This window comes from Arachis hypogaea, chromosome 20 (genome assembly GCF_003086295.3).
Source record: "Arachis hypogaea cultivar Tifrunner chromosome 20, arahy.Tifrunner.gnm2.J5K5, whole genome shotgun sequence".
Lineage (NCBI taxonomy): Eukaryota > Viridiplantae > Streptophyta > Magnoliopsida > Fabales > Fabaceae > Arachis > Arachis hypogaea.
The window spans coordinates 18604208-18617743 of record NC_092055.1 but is presented as its reverse complement, the minus strand read 5'-3'; the positions used below and the strand labels follow the sequence as shown (position 1 = coordinate 18617743).

General features: G+C 40.2%; 1 non-coding gene across 1 annotated transcript; it reads right to left on the bottom strand.

The window, feature by feature from the left end:
* Positions 1–976: 976 nt before the first annotated feature.
* LOC112787011 (small nucleolar RNA R71) lies at positions 977–1080 on the bottom strand. The gene has a single exon (XR_003194450.1). It is a non-coding gene; the product is annotated as a small nucleolar RNA R71 (small nucleolar RNA).
* Positions 1081–13536: the final 12456 nt, after the last annotated feature.

The window sequence follows — 13536 nt, the reverse complement described above, 5'->3', positions numbered from 1 at the left end:
AATTTGATTTTCAAATCTTTTTCAATTAACCACTTGACTTTTTGATTGATTCTTATCTTTTTCAAAACTACCTAACTAATTCTCTCTCTAATTTTCGAAAATCCCTCCCCTCTTTTTCAAAATTCCTTTTTAATTAACTAATTGTTTTAAAAATTTAATTTAATTTAATTTCAATTTTAATTTTCGAATTTTAACTTTAATTTTTAAATATTTTTATTTTATTTTGTTTAATTTTCGAATTATTCTCTCATCTCTCATCTCCTTCTATTTATTTATTCATCTACTAACACTTCTCTTCCACCCAAAATTCAAACACCATCTTCCTCTCTGTGTTCGAGTTTTTCTCTTCCCCTCCTTTTATTCTTCTCTTCTACTCACATAAAGGAATCTCTATACTGTGACATAGAGGATTCCAAATTTTCTTTTCTGTTTTCTTCTTTTTCATATGAGCAGGAACAAGGATAAGAACATTCTTGTTGAAGCTGATCCTGAACCTGAAAGAACTCTGAAGAGGAAGTTAAGGGAAGCTAAAGCATAACTCTCTAGAGAAAATCTGACAGAAATTTTCGAAAAAGAAGGAGACATGGCCGAAAATAATAACAATGCAAGGAAGATGCTTGGTGACTTTACTGCACCTAATTCCAATTTACATGGAAGAAGCATCTCAATCCCTGCCATTGGAGCAAACAATTTTGAGCTGAAACCTCAATTAGTTTCTCTGATGCAACAGAATTGCAAGTTTTATGGACTTCCATCCGAAGATCCCTTTCAGTTCTTAACTGAATTCTTGCAGATCTGTGATACTGTTAAGACCAATGGGGTTGACCCCGAGGTCTACAGGCTTATGTTTTTCCCATTTGCTGTAAGAGACAGAGCTAGAATATGGTTGGACTCTTAACCTAAAGACAACCTGAACTCTTGGGATAAGCTGGTCACGGCTTTCTTAGCCAAGTTCTTTCCTCCTCAAAAGCTTAGCAAGCTTAGAGTGGATGTTCAAACCTTCAGACAAAAAGAAGGTGAATCCCTCTATGAAGCTTGGGAGAGATACAAGGAACTGACCAAAAAGTGTCATTCTGACATGCTTTCAGAATGGACCATCCTGGATATATTCTATGATGGTCTGTCTGAATTATCTAAAATGTCATTGGACCATTCTGCAGGTGGATCCATTCACCTAAAGAAAACTCCTGCAGAAGCTCAGGAACTCATTGACATGGTTGCAAATAACCAGTTCATGTACACTTCTGAAAGGAATCCTGTGAGTAATGGGACGCCACTGAGGAAGGGAGTTCTTGAAATTGATACTCTGAATGCCATATTGGCTCAGAATAAAATATTGACTCAGCAAGTCAATATGATCTCTCAGAGTCTGAATGGATTGAAGGAATCATCCAACAGTACTAAAGAGGCATCTTCTGAAGAAGAAGCTTATGATCCTGAAAATCCTGCAATAGCAGAGGTGAATTACATGGGTGAACCCTATGGAAACACCTATAATCCCTCATAGAGAAATCATCCAAATTTCTCATGGAAGGATCAACAAAAGCCTCAACAAGGCTTTAATAATGGTGGAAGAAACAGGTTTAGCAGTAGCAAACCTTTTCCATCATCCACTCAGCAACAGACAGAGAATTCTAAGCAGAATCCATCTAGCTTTGCAAATATAGTCTCTGATCTATCTAAGGCCACTGTGAGTTTCATGAATGAAACAAGGTCCTTCATTAGAAATTTGGAGGCACAAGTGGGCCAGTAGAGTAAAAGAGTCACTGAAACTCCTCCTAGTACTCTCCCAAGCAATACAGAAGAGAATCCAAAGAGAGACTGCAAGGCCGTTGATTTGACCATCATGGCCGAACCTACAAGGGAAGAGGAGGACGTGAATCCTAGTGAGGAAGACCTCCTGGGACGTCCAGTGACCAATAAGGAGTCCCCCTTTGAGGAACCAAAGGAATCTGAGGCTCATCTAGAGACCATAGAGATTCCATTGAACCTCCTTCTGCCCTTCATGAGCTCTGATGAGTATTCTTCCTCTGAACAGGATGAAGAAATTACTGAAGAGCACGTTGCTAAGTACCTTGGTGCAATCATGAAGCTGAATGCCAAATTATTTGGTAATGAGACTTGGGAAGATGAATCTCCCTTGCTTACCAATGAACTGAATGCATTGGACAGGCAGAAATTACCTCAAAAGAAATAGGATCCTGGAAAATTCTTAATACCCTATACCATAGGCACCATGACCTTTGAGAAGGCTCCGTGTGACCTGGGGTTAGGAATAAACTTAATGCCACTCTCTGTAATGGAGAAACTTGAGATCTTTGAGGTGCAAGCTGCTAGAATCTCATTAGAGATGGCAGACAACTCAAGAAAATAGGCTTATGGACAAGTAGAGGACGTGCTAGTAAAGGTTGGAGGCCTTTACATCCCTGCTGATTTTATAATCCTAGACACTAGGAAGGATGAGGATGAATCCATCATCCTTGGAAGACCCTTCCTAGCCACAGCAAGAGCTGTGATTGATGTGGACAGAGCAGAGTTGGTCCTTCAACTGAATGAGGACAACCTTGTGTTTAAAACTCAAGGATCCCCTTCTGTAACTATGGAGAGGAAGCATGAAAAGCTTCTCTCACTGCAGAGTCAACCAAAGCCCCCACAATCAAACTCTAAGTTTGGTGTTGGGAGGCCACAACCAAACTCTAAGTTTGGTGTTGAACCCCCACATTCAAACTCTAAGTTTGGTGTTGGGAGGTCCCAACAATGCTCTGAACATCTGTGAGGCTCCATGAGAGCTCACTGTCAAGCTATTGACGTTAAAGAAGCGCTTATTGGGAGGCAACCTAATGTTATTTAATTATATCTATTTTATTTTCCTTGTGTTATTTCATGTTTTATTAGGTTGATGATCATGTGGAGTCACAAAAACTACTGAAAAATCAAAAATAGAATGAAAAACAGCATTAAAAATAGCACACCCTGGAGGAGAGCAGTCTGGCATTTAAACGCCAGAAACAAGCATCTGTCTGGCGTTTAACGCCAGAAACAAGCATCTGCCTGGCGTTAAACGCCAGAAACATGCTACATTTGGGCGTTTAACGCCAGAAACAAGCAGCAGTCTGGCGTTAAACGCCAGGATTGCACAGCAAGGGCGTTTTACACGCCTAATTGGAGCAGGGATGTTAAGTCCTTGACCCCACTTGATCTGTGGACCCCACAGGATCCCCACCACTTCTTCTCTCTTCTTCACTCCTTTTCATAATTCTCTTCCCCAAATACCCTTCACCAATCACCTCAATCACTCTTTCCCATCACCTCTTCACCACTCACATCCATCCTCTCTTCCCCATAAACCCCACCTACCTTCAAAATTCAAACTATTTTCCCTCCCAAACCCAACCCTAATGGCCGAACCCTAACTCCCATCCCACCCCTATATAAACCCCTCTTTCCTTCTTCATTTTCACACAACACAACCCTTTCTTCTTCCCTTGGCCGAATACACACCCCTCTCCCTCTCCTCCATTCTTCTTCTTCTTCTACTACTTTCTTTCTTCTTTTGCTTGGGGACGAGCAAACATTTTAAGTTTGGTGTGGTAAAAGTATAGCTTTTTGTTTTTCCATAACCATATATGGCACCTAAGGTCAGAGAAACCTCTAGAAAGAGGAAAGGGAAGGCAATTGCTTCCACCTCTGAGTCATGGGAGATGGAGAGATTCATCTCAAAGGTCCATCAAGACCACTTCTATGAAGTTGTGGCCAAGAAGAAAGTGATCCCTGAGGTTCCTTTCAAGCTTAAAAAGAATGAGTATCCGGAGATCCGACATGAGATTCGAAGAAGAAGTTGGGAAGTTCTCACCAACCCCATTCAACAAGTCGGAATCTTAATGGTTCAAGAGTTCTATGCAAACACATGGATCACTAGGAACCATGATCAAAGTGTAAACCCGAATCCGAAGCATTGGCTTACCATGGTTCGGGGGAAATACTTAGATTTCAGTCCGAAAAATGTAAGGCTGGCGTTCAACTTGCCAATGATGGAAGAGAACGCACGCCCCTACACAAGAAGGGTCAACTTTGATCAAAGGTTGGACCAAGTCCTCATAGACATATGTGAGGAAGGAGCTCAATGGAAAATTGACTCAAGAGGCAAGCCGGTTCAACTAAGAAGGCATGACCTCAAACCAGTGGCTAGGGGATGGCTAGAGTTCATTCAACGCTCAATCATTCCTACTAGTAACCGGTCTGAAGTTACTATAGACCGGGCCATTATGATCCATAGTATCATGATTGGAGAGGAGGTGGAAGTTCATGAGATTATACCTCAAGAACTTTACAAGGTGGCTGACAAGTCCTCCACTTGGGCAAGGTTAGCCTTTCCTCACCTCATATGCCACCTCTGCAATTCGGCTGGAATTGACATAGAGGGAGACATCCTCATTGAAGAGGACAAGCCCATCACTAAGAAAAGGATGGAACAAATAAGAGATCATGGACCTCAACAAGAGCATGAGGAATTTCCTCGCCATGAAATCCCTGAGATACCTCAGGGGATGCACTTTCCTCCACAAAACTATTGGGAGCAAATCAACACCTCCCTAGGAGAATTAAGTTCCATCATGGGACAACTAAGGGTGGAACACCAAGAGCACTCCATCATTCTCCATGAGATTAGAGAAGATCAAAGAGCTATGAGGGAGGAGCAACAAAGACAAGGAAGAGACATAGAGGAGCTCAAAAGCACCATTGGTTCTTCAAGAAGAGGAAGACGCCACCCTCACTAAGGTGGACTCATTCCTTAATCTCCTTGTCTATTTATTTTACTGTTTTTTTTTATTTTTGAGCTTTATGTTTTATTTATGTTTGTGTCTTTACTATATGATCACTAGTGTCTAAGTGTCTATGCCTTAAAGTTATGAATGTCCTATGAATTCATCACCTTTCTTAAATGAAAAATGTTCTAAAAATAAAAGAACAAGAAGTACATGATTTCGAATTCATCCTTGAAATTAGTTTAATTATTTTGATGTGGTGACAATACTTTTTGTTTTCTGAATGAATGCTTGAACAGTGCATATGTCTTTTGATATTGTTGTTCATGAATGTTAAATATGTTGGCTCTTGAAAGAATGATGAAAAGGAGAAATATTATTTGATAATCTGAAAAATCATAAAAATGATTCTTGAAGCAAGAAAAAGCAGTGAATACAAAAGCTTGCAGAGAAAAAAAAATGCGAAAAAAAATAGCGAAAAAAAAAGAAAGAAAAAAAGAAAAAAGCAAGCAGAAAAAGCTAAAAAGCTCTTTAAACCAAAAGGCAAGAGAAAAAAGCCAATAGCCCTTAAAACCAAAAGGCAAGGGTAATAAAAAGGATCCAAAGCTTTGAGCATCAGTGGATAGGAGGGCCTAAAGGAATAAAATCCTAGCCTAAGCAGCTAAACCAAGCTGTCCCTAACTATGTACTTGTGGCGTGAAGGTGTCAAGTGAAAACTTGAGACTGAGTGGTTAAAATCGAGGTCCAAAGCAAAAAAAGAGTGTGCTTAAGAACCCTGGACACCTCTAATTGGGGAATTTAGCAAATCTGAGTCACAATCTGAAAAGGTTCACCCAGTTATGTGTCTGTGGCATTTATGTATCCGGTGGTAATACTGGAAAACAAAGTGCTTAGGGCCACGGCCAAGACTCACAAAGTAGCTGTGTTCAAGAATCAACATACTGTACTAGGAGAATCAATAACACTATCTGAATTCTGAGTTCCTATAGATGCTAATCATTCTGAACTTCAATGGATAAAGTGAGATGCCAAAACTATTCAAGAGGTAAAAAGCTACTAGTCCCGCTCATCTGATTGGAGCTAAGTTTCATTGATATTTTGGAGTTTATAGTATATTCTCTTCTTTTTATCCTATTTGATTTTTAGTTGCTTGGGGACAAGCAACAATTTAAGTTTGGTGTTGTGATGAGCGGATAATTTATACGCTTTTTGGCATTATTTTTACATAATTTTCAGTATGATTTAGTTAGTTTTTAGTATATTTTTATTAGTTTTTAAATAAAAATCACATTTCTGAACTTTACTATGAGTTTGTGTATTTTTCTGTGATTTCAGGTAATTTCTGGCTGAAATTGAGGGACTTGAGCAAAAATCAGATTCAGAGGTTGAAGAAGGACTGCAGATGCTGCTGGATTCTAACCTCCCTGCACTCAAAGTGGATTTTCTGGAGCTAGAGAACTTCAAATGGTGCGCTCTTCATTGCGTTGGAAAGTAGACATCCAGAGCTTTCCAGAAATATATAATAGTCCATACTTTTTCCGAGTTTAGACGACGCAAACTGGCGTTCAACGCCAGTTCCAGGTTGCATTCTGGAGTTAAACGCCAGAAACAGGTTGCAGAGTGGAGTTAAACGCTAGAAACAGGTTACAAACTGGCGTTCAACTCCAAGAGAAGCCTCTACATGTGTAAAGCTCAATTCTCAGCCCAAGCATACACCAAGTGGGCCCCAGAAGTGGATTTCTGCATCATTTACTCATTTCTGTAAACCCTAGTAACTAGTTTAGTATAAATAGGACTTTTTACTATTGTATTTACATCTTTTGATCATGTTTTGATGATTGAACCCTCCTTGGGAGGCTGGCCATTCGACCATGCCTGGACCTTGTTCTTATGTATTTTCAACGGTAGAGTTTCTACACACCATAGATTAAGGTGTGGAGCTCTGCTGTTCCTCATGAATTAAAACAAAGTACTATTGTTTTTCTATTCAATTCAAGCTTATTCCGATTCTAAGATATTCATTCGCACCTCAATATGAATGTGATGATCGTGACAGTCATCATCATTCCCAACCTATGAACGCGTGCCTGACAACCACTTCCGTTCTACCTTAGATTGAATAAGTATCTCTGGGATTCCTTAATCAGAGTCTTCGTGGTATAAGTTAGAATCCATGGACAGCCATTCTTGAGATCCAGAAAGTCTAAACCTTGTCTGTGGTATTCCGAGTAGGATCTGGGAAGGGATGGCTGCGACGAGCTTCAAACTCGCGAGTGCTGGGCGTAGTGACAGACGCAAAAGGATCAATGGATTATATTCCAGTATGATCGAGAACTGATAGATGATTAGCCATGCAGTGACAGCGCATTGGACCATTTTCACTGAGAGGACAGGATGTAGTCATTGACAACGGTGATGCCTAACATACAGCTTGCCATAGAAAGGAGTATGAATGATTGGATGAAGATAGCAGGAAAGCAGATGTTTAGGAGGAACAAGCATCTTCATATGCTTATCTGAAACTCTCACCAATGAATTACATAAGTATCTCTATCTTTAATTTACGTTTTATTTATCTTTTAATTATTAAATCCCCATAACCAATTGAATCCACCTGACTGAGATTTACAAGGTGACCATAGCTTGCTTCAAGCCGACAATCTCCGTGGGATCGACCCTTACTCACGTAAGGTTTATTACTTGGACGACCCAGTGCACTTGCTGGTTAGTTGTGCGAAGTTGTGACAAAGAACTAAGATTATGAACGTGCGTATTAAGTTTTCAGTGCCGTTACCAAGGAATGAACCGTCACGATTTTCGCGCACCACACAGCTACCACACGGTTAATCATCTGTCGGTTCTCACTTGTGTCGGAATAGGATCTCTCTATCCTTTTGCACACTGTCACTGCGCCCAACATTCGTGAGTTTGAAGCTCGTCACAATCATCCCGTTCCAGATCATACTCGGAATACCACAGGCAAGGTTTAGACTTTTTGGATCTCAGGAATGCTGCCAATTGGTTCTAGCATTCACCACGAAGGTTCTGATCTCATGGGTTTGAATGCTCTGTTGTCAAGAGATGTAAGTTAAACTCGTGGATTAGAAACCTTAGAGATACGCACTCAAGCTGTCACCCAATGACTACGTTGAGCTCAGATAGAACGGGAGTGGTTGTCAAGCACGCGTTCATAAATTTGAGAATGATGATGAGTGTCACAAATCACCATATTCTTTATATTGAAATACAAGTGAGTATCTTAGAACAGAATCAAGCGTGATCGAATAGAAAACAATAGTAATTGCATTAATCTATTGAGACATAGCAGAGCTCCTCACCCCCACCTATAGGGTTTAGAGACACATGCTGTAGAAGATAAAATATGTGATGTAAAATGTCCTCCCAAAATGAATCTCTAAAAGTAATTTTTATACTAAAGTAGTAACTTAGGTTTACAGAAAATGAGTAACTAAGTGCAGATAGTGCAGAAATCCACTTCCGGGGCCCACTTGGTGAGTGTTTGGGCTGAGCTTTGAAGCTTTCACGTGCATAGGCCATTCTTGGAGTTAAACACCAGCTTGGGTGCCAGTTTGGGTGTTCAACTCCAGTTTTGGTGCCAGTTCCGGCGTTTTACGCCAGAAAAGGGTCTCTGGCTGGCGTTTAACGCCCATTTGGGCCATCAAATCTCGGAAAAAGTATGGACTATTATACATTTCTGGAAAGCCCAAGATGTTAGCTTTCTAGCCCAATTGAGAACGCGCCAATTGGACTTCTGTAGCTCCAGAAAAATGCGTTTGAGTGCAGAGAGGTCAGAATCTAACAGCATCTGCAGTCCTTTCTTAGCCTCTGAATCAGATTTCTGCTCAGGTCCCTCAATTTCAGCCAGAAAATATCTGAAATTACAGAAAAATACACAAACTCATAGTAAAGTCCAGAAATGTGATTTTTGCATAAAAACTAATAAAAATATAATAAAAAGTAACTAAAACATGCTAAAAACTACCTAAAAACAATGCCAAAAAGCGTATAAATTATCCGCTCATCAACTTGGTGGTAAGGTGTTTTCTGAAATTCTCATTTAGTAGCCCATTGGTTTAGCACAAGCTGGCCACCGAATTGGTTAGGCCGTCAATCTCTAGGCACTCATCATTGAATCTATCCAGGTACTTCCTAGTCGGCTCACCGGTTCGTTGAGTCACTCCTAGCAGATTAATCGAGTGCTTCGCCTTAGCGATACGCGTGGTGAACTGGGCCAAGAAGGTGTGACTGATGTCGGCAAACGTGGTTATGGAGCCCTGGGGTGTTGGGAATAATACACCATTCCCCCTTGAGAAAACACCTTTGACAGAGAAATAAAATAGACACAATCACAACACAAGAATTTAACGTGGAAACTCCAATTACCGGAGAAAAAAACCACGGCCGTTGTCAAATGACAACCAGAGAATATCACTATGTGAAAATTGTTACAACACATAGACTTCTTTCTCTCACCGGCACCCCAGTACACCCACACTCTCTCAAAGCAAATATCTAACTACACCTCACAACACTCTCTAATAAAGAGTACAGAGGAAAAGAAAAATCAGATACAAGCTTAAAGTGTTTCTGACTGGTGCAAAAACAAATGGAGAACTTAGCCTCATATTTATAGCCTAGGCCACCCACTCTATTTGCTATCCTAAGCAATGTGGGACTAATTCAACCAAATCCTAACAATCTCCACCTTGATTGAAATAGTCACACATCTTCAGCTTCCATTGTCAACACCGACAATTCTTTGCTGCCATTGTCTATACCGACAATCATAGTTCAGAGAACTATCATACTCCACCATGAAAGTATACTCACTTGGAATTAGACCACTCCAAGTATTTCACCTTGGTACAGATCGAAACCTTGCTGAAAATTCATGGTGCAACTTCCAAATTGGCTTTTTCTGGAAGTTCTTCAGCCATCGACCTAACTCCGCCACACACCTTGCATCTCAACGCCAACCAATGCCCGTGTGCAATTGTGGACCCGATTGCCACAACTCATCCTTATGCATGGCAGTGCGGTAATACCATGAGGATACTTCTTGTCTTCTAGAGAACATCATCTTCTCTCATAGAGAGAGCAACCAGAGATCTTCTCCTTCAACGCCTTGTGCAAACCTGATTGTATCAACACATCCTTGACTTGTATTTGCCACAAGCCAAAATTGATTCTTCCATCAAATTTCTCTATTTCAAGCTTCACAGCACTTGAATATTCTGACATTGTTGCAACCGTATACTGGAATAGTATAACTCAACCATGCACTAGGAAGGGTCCCCAGGAAAGAGAGGTGGGTCACAATGGACACACTTAAATACCAAGTCTTTCCTTAGCCAGAACCTTTCCAAACAGCACTCTCACAGTGTCACACTGCCTTCCAGCAACAACAACAGGAACCAAAGATCAACCTCAAGCCACAGGACAAAATTTTTTTCTGATGTGGAAGGTCAGACTAGGCTGCAACCACAGAGCATACTAAGAATAAATCCCACCGAATCGAAGCTCTTGATACCACTTGATGGGAATAATACACCATTCCCCCTTGAGAAAACACCTTTGACAGAGAAATAAAATAGACACAATCACAACACAAGAATTTAACGTGGAAACTCCAATTACCGGAGAAAAAAACCACGGCCGTTGTCAAATGACAACCAGAGAATATCACTATGTGAAAATTGTTACAACACATAGACTTCTTTCTCTCACCGGCACCCCAGTACACCCACACTCTCTCAAAGCAAATATCTAACTACACCTCACAACACTCTCTAATAAAGAGTACAGAGGAAAAGAAAAATCAGATACAAGCTTAAAGTGTTTCTGACTGGTGCAAAAACAAATGGAGAACTTAGCCTCATATTTATAGCCTAGGCCACCCACTCCATTTGCTATCCTAAACAATGTGGGACTAATTCAACCAAATCCTAACATGGGGAAGGGAATTAAACCAATAAATTGCCGGCCCAGCTAAGGTTACCGGGAAAGCCCGGCACCTTACTTCATCGCCTACCCCTTCCAGGTTCATCCTGGCCTCGAAGGCCGTTAGATGCTCCTAGGGATCTTGAGTACCATCGTACCTCATATCTTTTGACATATCAAAGTGCTTCGGCAGCCGTACTCCGAGGATCGAGTGGTGGAAAGGGGTCGCCCCCATGACCACCAGTTGTCGGGTTCTTCTCGGTCTTTCCCTACTGTGTTCTCTGTGAGGTCGGCTTCTCCTTGCCCTTTCTCTGTGGTGTTCTTGTTGTGGTCGGCTCCATCTTCTTGGTTCTCTGTCATCTTCCCAGTTTTCCTCTTCGGTATCTCTTGTCGGTGACCGGGTGTAGACCAGAGGATCTCGTTGTCTCCTTGGCGCCTCTCTGCTTTCCTAGCTTTCTGATTCTGTCCGGGGGCACGGAGTGCGCCTGGAGTGACTTCTTCGGAGACCCCTTTCTCCTCTTTGAGGGGATTGGGAATGCTCTTGACTAGGAGTAGGCTGACGACTTTCCCGGTTGGCTACTTCTCGCTCTAAGTTCTGCACCCTATGGCGTAGCTCTTGTATTATTCTGGCACTGTCACTGCCTGTTTCTCCAAATGGTCGTCCCTCGGGTTGCCGCGGGGGGATCTGGTGCCCTCGCGAGTGGGAGCTCCGGTAGCTACCCTACTACTTCTGGGATCCATTCCCTCCCCGCGGGGCCCGGCTCCGCCGTCAGCCCCACCAGGAACCAAAACAAAGTCCATATCGGTTCGGTCCCCACAGATGGCGCCAATGTCCGGTTAGTCAGTTACCGAACGGCTTGGGGTTGCTTGTCGGGTGTGAAGGTGGGTCCCAGCCCTGGCCTGGATCCTGGAAATGAAAAGCGTGAGCGGCCGGCTTACCGGATTCTTCGTGAGTTGGGGGGTGCCACCTGCAATGACACTACAACGCTCAAGTCAATCGGTGTGCAGGTGGTGAAGAGGAAAAGTTATGGTGACATACCTTAGGGGAGGGGTAGAACCCTCCCCTTATATATCCTGTCAGTAGGGCGGGCCCACGGGAGAAGGCCTCCTTCCAGAAAGCTTCGTTTCCCACAGCTGTCATACAGCTAGTAGTGAGGGTGCGTGTTCGGATCGTAGACCGACCGAGTTATGCACGTCGACCCGACCGCACAGACCGATTAACTCGTGGACCGAGGCAACAATTGTGCTCAGCTGGACTGGACCGTAACAAAAACTTTAATAATCATGATAATAATTCTCCGTTCATTACTATTTTTACAAATCAAACAACAACTGCGACAAATTATTATTTTAGTTTCTTCATGGTATGACAATAATAAAAGAAATGTACAATAACAATAATTCATGTCAAAATAAGAACAAAATTAAATAATAATGTCAACACATGCATATATAAATCAACACCACCTAAGAATCTACAACGTATAATCTTTCTGATGTGAACATGTGAAATATATATAGTCTTATTTGAAATTTCTTCTAAAAATTGTTTGAGCATTTGAACTAACAATTAAAAAACAACAAAATTTAAACCGGAATATACAGCAAACTTTAACTCATGCTTCTATTTTCCTCTACTTAACTTATTCTTTCTGGAAAAAATGACAAATAAATAGTTCCTAATTTTTTTATTTCGAAGAAAAATAAATTTTTCTAAATCCAGTACGAGAAAACTCATGTATTTTGCCTTTAGAAAAGTTAAAAACTTACTTGTATTTTATTTGATAAAAAAATTATTTATCTTCATAATAAAAATTAAAAATTTTATTTATTATTTTCTTTTTTTTTCTATTATTAGTCCCTTTTATTCTTAGATACTTGTCTCTTCTTAGCAGCGGCTTCTGTTTCCTTTACTTTTTTTTTTCCTTTCTTCTATTTTCCTTTCTTTTTTTTTCTTTTTTTCTTTTTCTTTCTCAATAGCTTGTTTCTTCTTTGCTGTTGCAGCTTCTATTTCTTTTGCTTTTTTCTTCTTTTCTTCTTTTTCTTTTTTTTTCCTTTTTTTTTCGTTGCTCTTCTCTTTTTCTGTCTCTTCTCACAATAATCACCTCATGACTATCTTTCTGATGATCTCTACAGCAACACAATTGAAGTTGATTGTGAACTTTAATATTGAAAAATACATAATTAAATTACCAACAATCTAGATAGGAAAGACAAATAATTAAAGTTGAGAGAGAGTGTGTGAGGAATGATAGAAGCTAAGTAATAAGAGAGTGAGTGAATGCGGAATGACCCTTTGAATTTAGGTTTTATAGAGAATTTTGAAGGAAGGTTAATAGAAACTAAGGTTAAGTGGAAAATACGAAGAAAGAAAGTATTATTAGTAAATACCAAATAGCATATGAGAATAGTTATTAAAATGGTTCTGTTAGGAACGATTAGGAGGATAACTAATTAGAGTTAACTAATTGAAAAATAAAAAATTTGTTATAAAAAAAATCTTTTATTATTCTAATTTCTTAAATTTAAAAATTAAAAATATAAAAGATTGGCTTGAGTTAGTTTATGTTATAATTGACTCTCAAATTTTTTCTCATTAAAGAAAAACGTTTTTAGTGGAAGACTAATCGCAAAAGACTTACGTTTATTTGATTAGTCTTCCATAGAGCTTACCTTGATCAATAATTTAACACAACACACAGTATATAAAATCAACAATTGGATATTGTTTTTCCTTTTTTATCATCATTTTCCTCCACTCACCATATATATATATAGAAAATTTCACTTCCTTTTTTTGCGAGATGTT